Source organism: Mus caroli, unplaced genomic scaffold (genome assembly GCF_978045245.1).
Source record: "Mus caroli unplaced genomic scaffold, Mus_caroli_1 scaffold_13, whole genome shotgun sequence".
In the NCBI taxonomy this organism is placed as follows: domain Eukaryota; kingdom Metazoa; phylum Chordata; class Mammalia; order Rodentia; family Muridae; genus Mus; species Mus caroli.
Genome location: NW_028227268.1, coordinates 18,699,335 through 18,711,815, shown reverse-complemented (window position 1 = coordinate 18,711,815; position 12,481 = coordinate 18,699,335).

Here is a 12,481-nt window from a genome sequence, read left to right as displayed (position 1 = left end):
GAATATCAACCACTCCAGGGCAGACCTCATGTTCAGGAGTAGCTGAACCTGACTACACGGTTCTTGTGTGTGTGCGAGCGCGTGCTCGAGTGCTTAAACTTGGTTACAGTTTGTTTTTTCTTTTTGAGAGTTGTCTTGTTTTCTTGGAATTGTATTGGGTCTTTGGTTTTTTGAGAAAGAACTTAAAAGTTGGGGTGGGGGAGAGGATCTGTAACAACTTGGAGGAGAAGAATGTCATCAAAATGTAATTAAATTTAAAAATTGTTTTAACTAATAAAAAATATAATTAAAAACAAGAGTGGCAAAAGAAAAACCAAAACCAAACCAAACCAGGAGTGTCTAGGCAGTAGCCCTCAAACCCCCAGTTTACTTCTTCTGTGTGTGCTGGAGGTCATAGACGATTTTATAGAATCATATATGATTTTATAGCCTTTACATGGAGATGGAACTTAGACCAGGCTTGCCCGACAAATGCTTTTATCCTCAGCTGCCCCTGACCATAAGCTCTGCTGGCCTGGCCTGAGTTCTGCTCCAGCTCACCCCGAGTTTAGCCTCTAATAGCCAAGAGCACAGTGCCTGCTTCCCATTTGGGGGTTAGCAGTCGGTAATTCCTCAGTAGGAGTGACCCCTCCTTCACAGCTGCAGACTAACTGAATCTGAGTGTGTAGTGGTACTGTTGATGGCTCAGAAGCAAAACTACAAATTAAAGACACATAAACCATTACTGTTTTTTAAATAATTTATTTTTATTTCATGTGCATTGGTGTTTTGCTTGCATGTATGTCGGGGTGAGAGTGTCAGGTCTCCTGGAACTGGAGTTAGTTCAGTTGTGAACTGCCTTGTGGGTGTTGAGAATTGAACCCAGGTCCTCTGGAAGAGCAGACAGTGCTCTTAACCACTGAGCCATCTTTCCAGTCCCACAAACTATTTTTTGACATTGAGCAGTTTTTTTTTTTTTATTGAATTTAGGGCTTTGCCTATATGAAGCACTCTACCACTGAGCTTTGGGGGCTGCCTTCTAGGAATTTGGCCGGAATTTGACATTGGGCTAGGACATGGAAGCGGGCTCAAGATGAAGACAGCTGAGGGCTGTGCTCTTTGAATGGTGATGGGTCCTCTTAAGACCCTGTGTCCGGTAATCATGGGAACATTGTTTATGCTTTGTTTGTTCCTTAACTACTCTGTTTATGCCTTAGGATTGACCGAATTCTTTGTATGTACCTAGAATGATGTAAAAGCAGAAGAATCAGCCTGCTTCAGCCTCGGCACTGGCTAGGGTCATGTTAGAGTGTTGTCTGATTGTCTTTTTCTTTTCAGTCCTCGCTCCCTCTCTTGAGACCCTGTTTGGCTGACTGAGCTGGCTCAGTCAGAGATATATCCCCAACACCTACAACTTAAAAAAAAAATAACGTCTTCAAGGGGCTGGAGAGATGGCTCGATGGTTAAGAGTACTTGTTGCTCTTGCAAAAGACTTGGGTTCAGTTCCCGAACACATTATTTCTCCCCCCACGCCTCCCCCAACTGTGTGTGTGTGCGCGTGTGTGTGCGTGTGTGTGTGCGCGCGCGCGTGTGTGTGTGCGTGTGCGTGTGCGTGTGTGCGTGTGTATGCTTTTACACTTGGAGATCAGAAAACCACCTGAGGGAGGCTAAGTTAAGAGTGTGTACCGTTCTTGCAGAAGGCCTGAGTTCAGTCCCTTCCACCCCTGTTGCGGGGACTCACAGCTACCCATGACTCCAGGCTGGCAGCATGGTGATGTTCACCTGTAATCTTAGCACTCGAGAGAGGCAGAGGCAGAGGCAGGTGGACCTCTGAGACTCCAGGCCAGGCAGGACTACACGGTGAAAACACAGGAGAGGCGTCCTGCATTGCACCCTTCTGGGCTCTCTTTGTGAAGACAGCCGCCATCCCCAGTGTTCTCTGTGTCCTTCCAGAAAGGCCCTATAGAAGCATGATCTGATAGAGCTGATGAAGTGAGCCTGGCATGGTGACATTCACCTGTAATCTTGGCAGCCTGGTTTACTTAGTGTGTTCTATAGCAAGACTATGTTTAAAACAAGCAACAACAAAAATGGAGTAGAAGCATGCTGAGGAAGTGGCCTTGAACCGTGAACCTTTAATCAGCTACATGTGGGTACTTAACACTTTGAATATGGCTTGTGTGATGTGAAGGGCTAACTCTTACACGTTATTTCATTTGCACTTATTAAATGGCTGTTTAATTTACATAGTGATAGGTGAGCAGTGACCAGTATTGGGCCTTCTTTTCTCTACACAAAACACAGTGCTTAGCATCACATTGTACTGGGAGAGCCTCGCTACTCAACCCCTACTTAAGAAGGTTTTTTTTTTTTTCTAGTCTCTCCCTCATTTTAAAAACTCACCACAGAGTCAACAAAGACTATGAGAAGAATGTTCCTAAAATACAAGAATAGACTGCAGCCTTGCCTTCAGTCATTAGAATTCTCCTTAAGGAAGCCTCACCTACCTGGAGCAGTAGGGAGCTGACCAATCCAGCTGTTCCTGTGTTTGAACTGGAATGACCTCCAAACGCCCACATGATAATGGTTTGGTCCTTAGCCTGACGCCGTGGAGAGTTTATAGAAATGTTAAGAAATTGAACTTAGAAAGAGGTCTTTCAGTCACGAGGAATTTAGCCTCAGAGGAGACAATAGGACCACACCTCTTCTTCCTTCTTTTATGCCCAGCTGTGAATATGTTTCTTCCAAGTGTGTGTGTGTGTATGTGTGTGTGTGCGCATGCGGGGTGTCACCATGTTGTACTGTCCCACTGCAGGCCCACTCAGTGATGACTGATCCATTCCAAAATCACATGCCAAAGCAAACCTTTCCTCCTAAACAAACAAACACTACAAAAGGCCTGGAGCCCAGGGGCCATCTGTTTTTATAACGAGATATAAAGTCATCCACATATGTTATAATCAAGGCATCTTATGGCACACTGAGCATCCCTTCCCTCTATCATCCTAACCTGAGATGACTCCATGCTGTGGGGACTGGGGAGCAACTGTCATGAGTCACCAACTGTCCTAGGGTGCCCTCTGCATGCATGAGGCCTGGGCCCACTTCAGGGTTCATCACAGTCCTCCTTCAGTGGTTCCCCTAGGAAGGCAGCAGTTGCAGCAGGACAGCTGTCACGAGCCTTGCCTTTGCCTGGCAGTTACCCCAAGGAGCCTGGGAGGGAGTGGTCAGTGCTGACAGGCAAGCTCAGGACCTGGAGTTCTCAAGTGGGTCACTGAGTGGATTCACACCTTTAGACAGCTTTCCTAGCAGGACATTTTAGGTGATGCGAATCTTTTTAGGGGGGTGCGGGGGGGTTCAGGAGTGGTGAGCTCCTGTCTCATTAGGTAGCCCAAGATGGCCTGGAACTCCTGAAATGTGAGAATTGAGACTCTTAACTTCAGAATTCTCTGTGGAAGGCAATAGATTCAGGATTTGGTGGCAGAGACCCCTGGGTGCAGATCTCAGCTTCAAAGGGCACAGTCTCTATAGTTCGTGGATCATGTAATATCTGCGATGCCTTGGTAAGCCAGTCTGTGTTCTACAAGTCACTTGTGGAGGGTGAAGGAAAAAGACTGAAACTGAAACATACTCAGGAATATTCCCAAGTCATTCGTGAGGCATGGCTCAGTGCTAAGCACTTCGGGAAGGGTGTGGCTGAAGAGGAAGGGGTTATGGTTCTTGTCCCATCAGGGTTTCTGACGCCAAAGAGAACTGAGTCCAGAGGCCACTTCCTGTCGCTCTGGTGAACACTAGAAGAATGAGCTCAGGTTTATGCAGCCTCCAAACCAGGGCTCCTCATACCCTGGCAGAGTACCAGGTCCCAGTCTCCAGCACCTCCCAGCATCCAGTCTCATTGGCTGCACTGCCCTTTCCTGTCCCCCAGCACCGGGCTTCCCCTAGCGGCTTGCCTTGGCCTGTGGCATGAAATACTAAGCCTGTGCTTGCAGAGACTTCCTAAGGTTGTGCTGGCCTCTGCTTTCGCAGAAGAGCTTCTCCTGGATACCTGCTGCCTCTCTAGCCTGGGTGACAGAGTCAGCAGGATGGAACTGGGCTGCAGGGGCTCAGAAACCAGCCAGCAGTACGTGTCCATCGCTAGCATAGTCAGCTGAGGACCTGTAAGGATTCTTGTCCTAACCCTTAAGTTTGAAGGCAGTGTATTTCACTACACCATTGTAGCAATAGCTGACTTTTATTAGGTTGTAAGTTCACGCTGAAAGAAGGAAGCAGCACCACAGTGTGTTAAGAGAGAAGCGTACTGAGTTCTTACTGAGTACTCTGATTGAGCCGAGGGCAGGGCACCCAGGTGGTTCATTCGTTCAGTGGATAAAGGTGCTTGCTGCCGCCGATGCAAACCCGAGCTTGGTTATCTGGAGTCCATGTAAAGGTTGAAGGATACAACCGACACCAGGAACTGCACTCTGACTTCTGCACGCTCACTGTCTAACCCGCACATACAATGATGAAAAGAAGTCTGGGATGTAGCTCAGTTGGCAGGGTGGTTGTCCAGCTCACGAACCTTTGAGATCCATCCCAGCCCGGAAGCAGGATGGCACAGTCCTGTAATCCCAGCACTCAGAAGGTGATAGCTGTAGGGTCCTAACGTCAAAGTCTTTCTTAGACACAAGGTAGTAGGGCAGCAGCCTGGGCTACGTGAGACCCGGACTCAAAACAGACCGACAAAACCAAAATTATCCGGGGCTGGAGAGATGGCTCAGCGGTTAAGAGCACTGTACTGCTCTTCTGAAGATCCTGAGTTCAAATCCCAAACCAGTTCAAACCACATGGTAGCTCACAACCATCTGTAATGAGATCTTGACACCCTCTTCTGGTGTGTCTGAAGATAGCAACAGTGTACTTACATATGCTGGAGCAAGCCAGGCCGGAGTGAGCAGAGGTCCTGAGTTCAATTTCCAGCAACCATGTGATGGCTCACAACCATCTGTACAGCTATAGTGTACTCATATACAATAAATAAATAAATCTTTTATTAAAAAAAACCAAAATTATCTTATAGCTGAAACACATCATTTACAGGGCTGAGGTCGAGGGAGCATAGTGACTTCAAATCCAGCCTGGGCTACAGTGTTGAGACCCTATCTCAATATGTATATATATATAGAGAGTGTGTGTGTGTGTGTATACATATGGAACACTTCACAAATGTGTAATTCTTTTACAGGACCACGCTAAGGTATGTATAATTCCAAGTTTACTATATGTGCTGCAGGCTAGTGTGTGTGTGTGTGTGTGTGTGTGTGTAGAGGTGAAAGGGAAGGTACTACCATGTGTGTGATTTGTAGGGGTTGGTTTTCTCCTTCAACTGTTTAGGAGCTTGGGTCTGAACTCAGAACTGAGCTCCCTGGCTGAGCTAGCTGCCCCACGTCCTCTGACTGCGTCTCCCTAGGGATGCTGCCATCTGAAGCTTTCATAGCAGCCACAAGTCTCCGGTTCCTCCAGCCGCAGAAGCCCAAACTCTCCACAGTGTGGCGCCAAATCCTCCTTCAACGTCACCATCCTCAGAAAGCCTCTTTATCCTCTTTCCACTTCTGCTGTAGGCTTCAAGTCCATGTCATCACCCCCTCCCCGTACACACACACACACACACACACACACCTCAGGGGCTGGGGACTAGGGACAGAATGCAGAGGCTCACATGTTAGGATGCTAGGTACAACTCCCCCTCCTTCACCGTCCCTTTCCTATTTCGAATGGGTGTGTTCCCCTCTTACCTCTCTTCCAGAACGCAAGATTACAGCTCACCATCCCACCAAGGCTTCGGAAGCCAGAGCTTGTAGGGCCTGGCAAGAGGCTCTGGCCTACAGGTGGGCACTCCATCTGGGCAATGCTATCTGTGTTGGGAAGCCCAAAGGTAAGAACCCAGCCTGCCTCTCAGACTTAACTAGACACCAATCTTCCTTTAGGGCTCCACCTGGGTCCTCCCCATTCCTCTCCCTGGTGACTCCCAGCCTGAAAGAAGCCAGAGGACTTTGTCATCTGCCTACCCTGTGGTACCTTAGTCCTGTAAATGAGTGTATAAACCTTGATAAATCTCTTTGTCTTGGAGATTGACTTGGGGATGGGGGAGGAGCACATGAGATTGGGAAGGGGAGGTATTGGGGACAACTGCTTAAATAAGTAGCCCAGTGCTGTTCAAGGATAGAGGTGCACAGATGGTATTTAAAGAAGTAACATTTCTTTATAATGCCTTTTTTGGGCAATATCGTCATCCCCCCATTCCCCCACACACACATCAGGGGTTAGGGACTAGGTACAGAATGCAGGGCCTCATTGCAGGGTACAGTTTGAAAGAGGGCTATGCTTTCAGTGACCTGCAGACCATCTGGCCTTCATTACAGACAGAGTGAAGGATCCGTTTCAGTCACTGCGTCACCTGCTGGTTGGCTGGAATGACACTGTATTGGGTCTCTGACAGTTAGGCCTCCATCATGTAACCCCTTGTGGACCTCCAACTTTTAGAGAGCTGTGGACATTCATTAGTCTACCAAAAAGCTGGGCCAGGGACCAGGGTACCTTCAAGTTACAGGTGGGGTTTTCTCATCCCAGCTGGATATGGAGTTGTGGTGCAGAGTGACCTTCAACGTCCACCCCATTCTGTGCGGGATCAGGAAACCCAGGAGCCACACACCATTGAACCCATGGCCAGAATGTTACCTGCTGGTAGTATGTACTTGTGTAAAATTCATAAGGGGCAGGGGAAGAGGTGGCTGCCTTCTGATTCCTTCTCTGCAGTAGCCATGTACAGCACACCAGTCAGCAGCCAGGGGACCACGGGACTACAATGACTTTAGCAGTGTTTATACAGGATTACCAACTCTTTGACTTTCTGGAAAGCATCCATGTCAAAGGAAACAAAGTTAAGAGGTATAGCAACTCAACCAGCTGTCCCTACCCCTAGTACCTTCAACAGAAAATGACTAAGGACTTGCACGGAGTCCCCTTGGAGACATGAAGGTAGAAGGTAGGCTGTTTTGGAAGGGGAAGAGGAGATGACAGGGTGACAGAGAAGGTGAATGTCATCAACGTATGTTATACACGTGAAAGCCATGGTGGGGCTGGAGAGGTGGCTCAGTGGCCAAAGAGGACACACTGCTTTCACTGAGCCTAAGCTCAGTTCCCAGCGCCCAGGCCCGGTGGCTCACAACCACTTGTGATGCTGCATCCTGGGGCATGCGATGTCTTCCTGCTTCCCCGTGCACAAAGCCACACGCAGTCAGTATACATCATTAACAATAAAGTAAAACAAAGTTATAATGGAACCCATTCTCTCAGTCAATTTACAGTAAACAAGGACATTGTAACCATGAAAGAAGTGAGTCTTTTTGGTGTGAAATGTTAAGAATGGCTTCAAGTCTCTTGTCTGAGGGAATGTGTTTTATCGGGAAAGGCGTATTTGGTACCTGCCACCCAGTTGCTGGCACAGAGCTCCTAAAGTACTTGGATGTTTTTATTGCAGTCAGAGTGCCAGCTGTCTAAATGAGATCACTTTTGGTGAGTGTTGTTGTTGTTGTTTTAACAAAATTCAAACCATTGGGTTTTATCAATCAAACTCAGGAGCCAGATGCTAAGATGAAAACCTGCTAGTTCAAAGAAGCAAAGCAAGTGCCCAGCTGACCTTTCTACTCCCAGAAGGAAAAAGCTCCCCCAACATCCAAGAGTGAAAAAAGCCATCTCCCCTTTTCTGCCCTGTTTTAAATACCTTTCAACCCAAAGGCCCCCCTTTCTGTTTACTTGTGCTCACTCCTTGTCAGCTGGTCTTGCTCTGCCTCCTGACCTAGGGTTGACTTTATTTAGCTCTTGGATTTATGCTAGGACTGGGCCACACCACAACTATCTGTTTACAGTAAACAGAAAGTTCTGGGATCAAAGGCTGAACCATAGCACAATTAGAAACAATCCGCAACCAAGGGATTTACAATGTGGTAAAATATCCTGCAACAGGGTTTCTGGATAGAGATTAGTCACCACCAGCCAGACCAAGCCACAGTTACCTGCTTGGAATGTTCAGCCTCAGTCCACGTGCCCTGGGGAAGGGTAAGGAGGAGGAGATGGAGGGTCAGGCCAGGTATGGTAGCTCACACTGGAAATCTCCACCCTCAGAATGCAGAGCATGCAGGATTACAATTCTGGGCTAGCCTGGGCTAACAGCAAGACTGTGTCTCAAAATTGGGTTGGGTTTGTATGATAAAAGATTCCATTGAAGTCCCTAAAGATGGTGATCAGGGTGGTTCTGGGTGATGAACACACCCACATGGAAGGAAAGTTCTGCGGACCCCCCCCACCCCTCCCCCCGGCCAGCTCCATACTCCATGGAGCCCGCCCTGCTCACCTTCCCTGTGTGTTGTCATCTGCTCCCCAAACTCTTTGGGTAATGCAGTAGGGGCCGTTTTCCTGGTCCCCATGATTCATCCTAGCAAGTGATCAACCTTGAGGTGGCCATCTAGCTGGTAGGATGTACAAGTGACAACCTGGACTGTTACTGCCACCTCAACAGGGCCATCTGGTAGAGTTGAGCCCTTTATCTGAGCAGTCTGATCCTGACTCCACCCTAACTCCAGTTACAGCAAAGTCCAGCAGATTCTGGGACCCCCTGCTGGTGTGTGCCCAGAGAACTCAAAAGTTGCTTGGTGTGGGTACACTCCCCCCCCAAGTTGGTGTCAGAAGGACTGAGAATGAGTGAAGTAGCAGAAAAAAGGGGTGCTTAACTCTACGTTCAGGTAGTTTAAAAATGAGCCCACAAATTCTAGAACCCCCTTTTCAAAAGATGGTGCCTAGCATCCCCTTCCTCACAACTGAGGATGGCTGACACAAGCATGTGCCTGCAAGGGTGCTCTGACCTCATGTGCAAAGGAGGGGAGGTGATTGCTCTGCCATTTCTGGGCCTAGAAGATTATAACAAGGACTGAAAACTTGTTTTGGGGAAAATGAGTAACGAAGACTCTAAGTGGGTTTGTGAAAAGCTATCCCCCTGGACATGACCTATCAGTTGTATCTTGAACTCTTGAGCAGCTCTGAGGAGACACTCATCAAGATTAGCTTGTGAGACTTTCTATCATGGAGCTGGGGAGAATCCCACAAGGCTGCCCCTCCCTGAGAATTCACGGGCAGTTAACAGTTACTAGGGAGAGGGATGCTTGAGTCCTGGCCCTTTAGCACTGCCTTTAGAGGCAGTTAACAGCTCCTCGGGGGTGGGGCTTAGGAGGCCCCGCCCACCCCCGCGGCTAGCTCTGAGCAGTTAGCAGATGCTGGTGTGGCCCGGCGGAAATGGATGTAGGGGTACAGAAAGTTGCTCTTCCTATCAGCAGACAGTATAACAACATGGTCATCTCTGGAGCTCGTGTTTTCAAAAGATGGTGTCTAACAGCCATTTCCCTTGGACTGTGGCCTCTAAGTTAGGTTGGCTGGCATTCAACGGCTGTTCCTGTGCCAAGGCAGAAGTGTTGCTATGTGTTTTCTCATGTGAGGCCATAAGAGAGCTTCTCTCTCTCCTTCTCCACCTCTTTTGAGCCACCATGTTTTAATAACAGACATTTAATCAAGTAGCATGGGGGGAAAGACCTTCGTGGGCAGGAACAGAGGAATCCTCTGGACAACCAGCCGTGGGGGGGGGGGGGGCGCTGAAATACCTTGCAGATGGATCCTGCAGCCCCATGGCAGCCTTTGGATGGCCACAGCCATCTTAACAGCATCATCACAGACTCACAGTTGGGATTGCTCTAAAGTTATTTATGAACTCTTTTAACCATAACACATTGTGAGGGATAGGTGCTTATTAACATTTTCAGTCAGTTTTGGTGGGGTGATATAACATCAGTCTAGAGACCCTCTGAGCTGAACTCGTGAGACTTGCGACGTGGCTAGGGACCCCTGGGCTCTAAGTCTTCCCTTCCATTGAACAGTCCTCACTGATGGCCCTGAACACACATTTCCTTGTCTCCCGTCACATGAAGGGGACACTACCAACACATGTTGCAATTATAAAATAAAGTGACATTTGGGGGGACGAAGGAGGGTCTTACAGAATGATAATAGAGTATGTTCAATCCCTCCTCCTGCAGCCTGCCCCCCCCCCACACACACACACAACACACACTGCTAAGGTTTCCCCAGAGCCAGGTAGTGTCTAGCTTCTAGCCTAGGCCCAGCTGCTCATGTTAATGTTTTCCCCGGCTGCCTCACTTTGCCTGTTCCCAATAAGACCTCTTCTGTGCTAATCACAGATTGTTTTATTTCACCATCTTGTGAGGGTATCTGATTCCTTTGCTAGGTCTCAGTGATGCCATTCGGTGTGTCCAGACACTCTCCCCGCCCCGGCTACAGCCAGGTTGTGTGCCTGAAGACAGACAGGGCATCCACAGGCTGGCTTGCCAGGCAGCAACTTTTCACTAAGAAACTCTGCCCCACGTGGCTCCCTTGTGGGCTGAACCTCTGATATTTTTCCTGGCCCATTCCCTCTGACCCTATTGTTTTTTCCTCTGTATAATCTGTTCATCCATAACCTATTTCTTAATCTATGTAGGCAACAAGCATATGCGCCCAGAGTGAATCCCCCCATTTAAAGAGCTATCAGTCAAGCTGCCTGGACCAGAAGAGCTCTGTGTAGTTGACTGTTAGTATAACTTGGATTTTAAGACTCCACAATACCTGGTGGGGATTGTGGTGGTGCACACTTTTAATCCCAGCACTTGGGATGCAGAGAAAGGTGGATCTCTTGAGTTTGAGGACACAGCCTTGTCTACAGAGCAAGTTCCAGAACAGCCAGGACTATTGTCTTAGTTAAGGTTTTACTGCTGTGAACAGACACAATGTCCAAGGCAACTCTTACAAAAGACAACATTTGAGGCTGGCTTACAGGTTCAGAGGTTCAGTCCATTATCATCAAGGCAGGAGCACGGCAGCGTCCAGGCAGGCATGGTGCAGGAGGAGCTGAGAGTTCTCCATCTTCATCTGAAGGCTGCTAACAGAATACTGACTTCCAGGCAGCTAGGATGAGGGGTCTTAAAGCCCACACCCACAGTGACACACCTACTCCAACAGGGCCACACCTTCTAATAGTGCCACTCCCTGGGTTGAGCATATGCAAATCATCACAACTATATAGATCCTCCACCCCATCCCCCCCCCCAAATTCTCCCTAATCTAGAGAATACCAAATACAGAAAATAGAAATCAAAAGCATCATCAAAGGCAGGCAATTAATTGTGAAGGAAAAGCAGACCTGGAGACTTAGGGCAGAAAGACCAGACATAACCCCATAATCCCAGCACCCTAACCTTCTGCTAACCTGAACCCACAGACTATGTGGCTGTCTTCCCACAGGCAACAGCTTGTCTAGCACAGTGTGATCTATAGTTGAGATCCCAAGGGGGGTCTGTGTCTTCCCCAGTCTTGGCCCTGGACCACTGCAGCCTCACATGACCCTCCCAGGTCCAGCCATCTCAAAGCATATGTTCCCTGTGTCATCTGGCCAATGTCAGAGGCCCAAAGGCTGGGGGAACCCAAAGCTCTCTTTTAAATCCAGTAGATCCAGTGTAAAATGATGCCTCAAAAGATCCAAAGAACCTCCTTCATCTAACAGGAAATGCACTGATCACATCACATGGCACCTGATACACCCAGAAAAGGCTGCAGCCACCCCATTTGATAAAAAGAGCAGGGGGCTGGAGAGATGGCTCAGTGGTTAAGAGCACCATCTGCTCTTCCAAAGGTCCTGAGTTCAAATCCCAGCAACCATATGGTGGCTCACAACCATCTGTAATGAGAGCTGACGCCCTCTTCTGGTGTGTCTGAAGACAGTGACAGTGTACTTACATAAAATAATAAATTCTAAAGGAGAGAGAGAGAGAGAAGGAGGAGGAGGAGGAGGAGGAGGAGGAGGAGGAGAGAGAGAGAGAGAGAGAGAGAGAGAGAGAGAGAGAGAGAGAGAGAGAGAGAGAGAGAGAGAGAGAAAGCAACTGTGTGAGTTAGGTTAGATGCAGCAGGACAGTGCTAGTGTGGACGCTCATGCCCAGGGAGAAAAGGCAGAAGTTAAATTCAGCATCCAACAGCTAGCAACAGAAACATAAAAGCCACCCAGGAAAGACTCCAGTGTTGCCTGAGGAGAAAGGAAGATGAAGGGCCCCTTCCCTCCTTCTGAAGTAGAGTCCACTGATCTTAGGCAAGACCGACTATCAGCCCTGCAGGCGTTATCTCCCCAGCAGAGATGCTTATGTCCTCTCCTAGACTGTGATAACCTGTGTTGTCCTCAGAGAAACATTTTTTGGGGAGGATCCCTTCATGGTTGCCATGTCTAACTAGACATTTTAGAGAGCCCTACTTGGAGCTAAATTCACACTTTACCAGGGAAATTGAGATTTCCCCCTCTAGCTCTTAGACCTGTTAATAAAAGAATTCAAGGACAGACAATCTGAGAAGAAAACTCGAGGACGGTTTTATTAGAGTT